This window comes from Bombus huntii, unplaced genomic scaffold (genome assembly GCF_024542735.1).
Source record: "Bombus huntii isolate Logan2020A unplaced genomic scaffold, iyBomHunt1.1 ctg00000066.1, whole genome shotgun sequence".
NCBI classification, from domain to species: Eukaryota; Metazoa; Arthropoda; class Insecta; order Hymenoptera; family Apidae; genus Bombus; species Bombus huntii.
Window position 1 is genome coordinate 430001 of NW_026099325.1, and position 7456 is coordinate 437456.

Genomic DNA, 7456 nt, shown 5'->3' on the forward strand with positions numbered 1-7456 from the left:
ATCCCAGTCGTGTCAGTTCGACGAACGCTAATTTTTTGAAAAAATCGATAAAAATGTTTAATCCCGACGTATTTAATAGAGATAGAACGATTCCCGTAAAAAAATTTATACCTTGTAACGCTTTTTAACGAATAAACTCGAAAAAACTTTTTCGCGCTCGGAATTTTTCTAAGTCCCAACGTACCGGCTCGGAATTTTTCTATGTTCCAACGACCGGTCGTGTCGGTCCAAACGTTTTTATATCCGTCTGCCGACGATATAAACGCTTAATCCCGACGTATTTTATCGAGTTATAACGATTTCTTGAAAAATATTCGTACGTTATAACGCTTTTTAACGAATTAATCGAAAAAGAGTGTTCGGTCCGAAAATTTTCTAAGTACGAACGACCGGCCGCATAGGTCCGTTTTTAAAAATCGTTCTCGGACGGAAATAAACCATTAATCCCGACGTATTTCGTCGAGTTACGTCGATTTATGCAAAAAAATTCATACCTTGTAACGCTTTTTAACGAATAAACTCGAAAAAACTTTTTCGCGCTCGGAATTTTTCTAAGTCCCAACGTACCGGCTCGGAATTTTTCTATGTTCCAACGACCGGTCGTGTCGGTCCAAACGTCTTTATATCCGTCTGCCGACGATATAAACGCTTAATCCCGACGTATTTTATCGAGTTATAACGATTTCTTGAAAAATATTCGTACGTTATAACGCTTTTTAACGAATTAATCGAAAAAGAGTGTTCGGTCCGAAAATTTTCTAAGTACGAACGACCGGCCGCATAGGTCCGTTTTTAAAAATCGTTCTCGGACGGAAATAAACCATTAATCCCGACGTATTTCGTCGAGTTACGTCGATTTATGCAAAAAAATTCATACCTTGTAACGCTTTTTAACGAATAAACTCGAAAAAACTTTTTCGCCCTCGGAATTTTTCTAAGTCCCAACGTACCGGCTCGGAATTTTTCTATGTTCCAACGACCGGTCGTGTCGGTCCAAACGTTTTTATATCCGTCTGCCGACGATATAAACGCTTAATCCCGACGTATTTTATCGAGTTATAACGATTTCTTGAAAAATATTCGTACGTTATAACGCTTTTTAACGAATTAATCGAAAAAGAGTGTTCGGTCCGAAAATTTTCTAAGTACGAACGACCGGCCGCATAGGTCCGTTTTTAAAAATCGTTCTCGGACGGAAATAAACCATTAATCCCGACGTATTTCGTCGAGTTACGTCGATTTATGCAAAAAAAATTCATACCTTGTAACGCTTTTTAACGAATAAACTCGAAAAAACTTTTTCGCCCTCGGAATTTTTCTAAGTCCCAACGTACCGGCTCGGAATTTTTCTATGTTCCAACGACCGGTCGTGTCGGTCCAAACGTTTTTATATCCGTCTGCCGACGATATAAACGCTTAATCCCGACGTATTTTATCGAGTTATAACGATTTCTTGAAAAATATTCGTACGTTATAACGCTTTTTAACGAATTAATCGAAAAAGAGTGTTCGGTCCGAAAATTTTCTAAGTACGAACGACCGGCCGCATAGGTCCGTTTTTAAAAATCGTTCTCGGACGGAAATAAACCATTAATCCCGACGTATTTCGTCGAGTTACGTCGATTTATGCAAAAAAATTCATACCTTGTAACGCTTTTTAACGAATAAACTCGAAAAAACTTTTTCGCCCTCGGAATTTTTCTAAGTCCCAACGTACCGGCTCGGAATTTTTCTATGTTCCAACGACCGGTCGTGTCGGTCCAAACGTTTTTATATCCGTCTGCCGACGATATAAACGCTTAATCCCGACGTATTTTATCGAGTTATAACGATTTCTTGAAAAATATTCGTACGTTATAACGCTTTTTAACGAATTAATCGAAAAAGAGTGTTCGGTCCGAAAATTTTCTAAGTACGAACGACCGGCCGCATAGGTCCGTTTTTAAAAATCGTTCTCGGACGGAAATAAACCATTAATCCCGACGTATTTCGTCGAGTTACGTCGATTTATGCAAAAAAATTCATACCTTGTAACGCTTTTTAACGAATAAACTCGAAAAAACTTTTTCGCCCTCGGAATTTTTCTAAGTCCCAACGTACCGGCTCGGAATTTTTCTATGTTCCAACGACCGGTCGTGTCGGTCCAAACGTTTTTATATCCGTCTGCCGACGATATAAACGCTTAATCCCGACGTATTTTATCGAGTTATAACGATTTCTTGAAAAATATTCGTACGTTATAACGCTTTTTAACGAATTAATCGAAAAAGAGTGTTCGGTCCGAAAATTTTCGAAGTACGAACGACCGGCCGCATAGGTCCGTTTTTAAAAATCGTTCTCGGACGGAAATAAACCATTAATCCCGACGTATTTCGTCGAGTTACGTCGATTTATGCAAAAAAAATTCATACCTTGTAACGCTTTTTAACGAATAAACTCGAAAAAACTTTTTCGCCCTCGGAATTTTTCTAAGTCCCAACGTACCGGCTCGGAATTTTTCTATGTTCCAACGACCGGTCGTGTCGGTCCAAACGTTTTTATATCCGTCTGCCGACGATATAAACGCTTAATCCCGACGTATTTTATCGAGTTATAACGATTTCTTGAAAAATATTCGTACGTTATAACGCTTTTTAACGAATTAATCGAAAAAGAGTGTTCGGTCCGAAAATTTTCTAAGTACGAACGACCGGCCGCATAGGTCCGTTTTTAAAAATCGTTCTCGGACGGAAATAAACCATTAATCCCGACGTATTTCGTCGAGTTACGTCGATTTATGCAAAAAAATTCATACCTTGTAACGCTTTTTAACGAATAAACTCGAAAAAACTTTTTCGCCCTCGGAATTTTTCTAAGTCCCAACGTACCGGCTCGGAATTTTTCTATGTTCCAACGACCGGTCGTGTCGGTCCAAACGTTTTTATATCCGTCTGCCGACGATATAAACGCTTAATCCCGACGTATTTTATCGAGTTATAACGATTTCTTGAAAAATATTCGTACGTTATAACGCTTTTTAACGAATTAATCGAAAAAGAGTGTTCGGTCCGAAAATTTTCTAAGTACGAACGACCGGCCGCATAGGTCCGTTTTTAAAAATCGTTCTCGGACGGAAATAAACCATTAATCCCGACGTATTTCGTCGAGTTACGTCGATTTATGCAAAAAAATTCATACCTTGTAACGCTTTTTAACGAATAAACTCGAAAAAACTTTTTCGCCCTCGGAATTTTTCTAAGTCCCAACGTACCGGCTCGGAATTTTTCTATGTTCCAACGACCGGTCGTGTCGGTCCAAACGTTTTTATATCCGTCTGCCGACGATATAAACGCTTAATCCCGACGTATTTTATCGAGTTATAACGATTTCTTGAAAAATATTCGTACGTTATAACGCTTTTTAACGAATTAATCGAAAAAGAGTGTTCGGTCCGAAAATTTTCTAAGTACGAACGACCGGCCGCATAGGTCCGTTTTTAAAAATCGTTCTCGGACGGAAATAAACCATTAATCCCGACGTATTTCGTCGAGTTACGTCGATTTATGCAAAAAAATTCATACCTTGTAACGCTTTTTAACGAATAAACTCGAAAAAACTTTTTCGCCCTCGGAATTTTTCTAAGTCCCAACGTACCGGCTCGGAATTTTTCTATGTTCCAACGACCGGTCGTGTCGGTCCAAACGTTTTTATATCCGTCTGCCGACGATATAAACGCTTAATCCCGACGTATTTTATCGAGTTATAACGATTTCTTGAAAAATATTCGTACGTTATAACGCTTTTTAACGAATTAATCGAAAAAGAGTGTTCGGTCCGAAAATTTTCTAAGTACGAACGACCGGCCGCATAGGTCCGTTTTTAAAAATCGTTCTCGGACGGAAATAAACCATTAATCCCGACGTATTTCGTCGAGTTACGTCGATTTATGCAAAAAATTCATACCTTGTAACGCTTTTTAACGAATAAACTCGAAAAAACTTTTTCGCCCTCGGAATTTTTCTAAGTCCCAACGTACCGGCTCGGAATTTTTCTATGTTCCAACGACCGGTCGTGTCGGTCCAAACGTTTTTATATCCGTCTGCCGACGATATAAACGCTTAATCCCGACGTATTTTATCGAGTTATAACGATTTCTTGAAAAATATTCGTACGTTATAACGCTTTTTAACGAATTAATCGAAAAAGAGTGTTCGGTCCGAAAATTTTCTAAGTACGAACGACCGGCCGCATAGGTCCGTTTTTAAAAATCGTTCTCGGACGGAAATAAACCATTAATCCCGACGTATTTCGTCGAGTTACGTCGATTTATGCAAAAAAAATTCATACCTTGTAACCCTTTTTAACGAATAAACTCGAAAAAACTTTTTCGCCCTCGGAATTTTTCTAAGTCCCAACGTACCGGCTCGGAATTTTTCTATGTTCCAACGACCGGTCGTGTCGGTCCAAACGTTTTTATATCCGTCTGCCGACGATATAAACGCTTAATCCCGACGTATTTTATCGAGTTATAACGATTTCTTGAAAAATATTCGTACGTTATAACGCTTTTTAACGAATTAATCGAAAAAGAGTGTTCGGTCCGAAAATTTTCTAAGTACGAACGACCGGCCGCATAGGTCCGTTTTTAAAAATCGTTCTCGGACGGAAATAAACCATTAATCCCGACGTATTTCGTCGAGTTACGTCGATTTATGCAAAAAAAATTCATACCTTGTAACGCTTTTTAACGAATAAACTCGAAAAAACTTTTTCGCCCTCGGAATTTTTCTAAGTCCCAACGTACCGGCTCGGAATTTTTCTATGTTCCAACGACCGGTCGTGTCGGTCCAAACGTTTTTATATCCGTCTGCCGACGATATAAACGCTTAATCCCGACGTATTTTATCGAGTTATAACGATTTCTTGAAAAATATTCGTACGTTATAACGCTTTTTAACGAATTAATCGAAAAAGAGTGTTCGGTCCGAAAATTTTCTAAGTACGAACGACCGGCCGCATAGGTCCGTTTTTAAAAATCGTTCTCGGACGGAAATAAACCATTAATCCCGACGTATTTCGTCGAGTTACGTCGATTTATGCAAAAAAATTCATACCTTGTAACGCTTTTTAACGAATAAACTCGAAAAAACTTTTTCGCCCTCGGAATTTTTCTAAGTCCCAACGTACCGGCTCGGAATTTTTCTATGTTCCAACGACCGGTCGTGTCGGTCCAAACGTTTTTATATCCGTCTGCCGACGATATAAACGCTTAATCCCGACGTATTTTATCGAGTTATAACGATTTCTTGAAAAATATTCGTACGTTATAACGCTTTTTAACGAATTAATCGAAAAAGAGTGTTCGGTCCGAAAATTTTCTAAGTACGAACGACCGGCCGCATAGGTCCGTTTTTAAAAATCGTTCTCGGACGGAAATAAACCATTAATCCCGACGTATTTCGTCGAGTTACGTCGATTTATGCAAAAAAATTCATACCTTGTAACGCTTTTTAACGAATAAACTCGAAAAAACTTTTTCGCCCTCGGAATTTTTCTAAGTCCCAACGTACCGGCTCGGAATTTTTCTATGTTCCAACGACCGGTCGTGTCGGTCCAAACGTTTTTATATCCGTCTGCCGACGATATAAACGCTTAATCCCGACGTATTTTATCGAGTTATAACGATTTCTTGAAAAATATTCGTACGTTATAACGCTTTTTAACGAATTAATCGAAAAAGAGTGTTCGGTCCGAAAATTTTCTAAGTACGAACGACCGGCCGCATAGGTCCGTTTTTAAAAATCGTTCTCGGACGGAAATAAACCATTAATCCCGACGTATTTCGTCGAGTTACGTCGATTTATGCAAAAAAATTCATACCTTGTAACGCTTTTTAACGAATAAACTCGAAAAAACTTTTTCGCCCTCGGAATTTTTCTAAGTCCCAACGTACCGGCTCGGAATTTTTCTATGTTCCAACGACCGGTCGTGTCGGTCCAAACGTTTTTATATCCGTCTGCCGACGATATAAACGCTTAATCCCGACGTATTTTATCGAGTTATAACGATTTCTTGAAAAATATTCGTACGTTATAACGCTTTTTAACGAATTAATCGAAAAAGAGTGTTCGGTCCGAAAATTTTCTAAGTACGAACGACCGGCCGCATAGGTCCGTTTTTAAAAATCGTTCTCGGACGGAAATAAACCATTAATCCCGACGTATTTCGTCGAGTTACGTCGATTTATGCAAAAAATTCATACCTTGTAACGCTTTTTAACGAATAAACTCGAAAAAACTTTTTCGCCCTCGGAATTTTTCTAAGTCCCAACGTACCGGCTCGGAATTTTTCTATGTTCCAACGACCGGTCGTGTCGGTCCAAACGTTTTTATATCCGTCTGCCGACGATATAAACGCTTAATCCCGACGTATTTTATCGAGTTATAACGATTTCTTGAAAAATATTCGTACGTTATAACGCTTTTTAACGAATTAATCGAAAAAGAGTGTTCGGTCCGAAAATTTTCTAAGTACGAACGACCGGCCGCATAGGTCCGTTTTTAAAAATCGTTCTCGGACGGAAATAAACCATTAATCCCGACGTATTTCGTCGAGTTACGTCGATTTATGCAAAAAAAATTCATACCTTGTAACCCTTTTTAACGAATAAACTCGAAAAAACTTTTTCGCCCTCGGAATTTTTCTAAGTCCCAACGTACCGGCTCGGAATTTTTCTATGTTCCAACGACCGGTCGTGTCGGTCCAAACGTTTTTATATCCGTCTGCCGACGATATAAACGCTTAATCCCGACGTATTTTATCGAGTTATAACGATTTCTTGAAAAATATTCGTACGTTATAACGCTTTTTAACGAATTAATCGAAAAAGAGTGTTCGGTCCGAAAATTTTCTAAGTACGAACGACCGGCCGCATAGGTCCGTTTTTAAAAATCGTTCTCGGACGGAAATAAACCATTAATCCCGACGTATTTCGTCGAGTTACGTCGATTTATGCAAAAAATTCATACCTTGTAACGCTTTTTAACGAATAAACTCGAAAAAACTTTTTCGCCCTCGGAATTTTTCTAAGTCCCAACGTACCGGCTCGGAATTTTTCCATGTTCCAACGACCGGTCGTGTCGGTCCAAACGTTTTTATATCCGTCTGCCGACGATATAAACGCTTAATCCCGACGTATTTTATCGAGTTATAACGATTTCTTGAAAAATATTCGTACGTTATAACGCTTTTTAACGAATTAATCGAAAAAGAGTGTTCGGTCCGAAAATTTTCTAAGTACGAACGACCGGCCGCATAGGTCCGTTTTTAAAAATCGTTCTCGGACGGAAATAAACCATTAATCCCGACGTATTTCGTCGAGTTACGTCGATTTATGCAAAAAAATTCATACCTTGTAACGCTTTTTAACGAATAAACTCGAATAAACTTTTTCGCCCTCGGAATTTTTCTAAGTCCC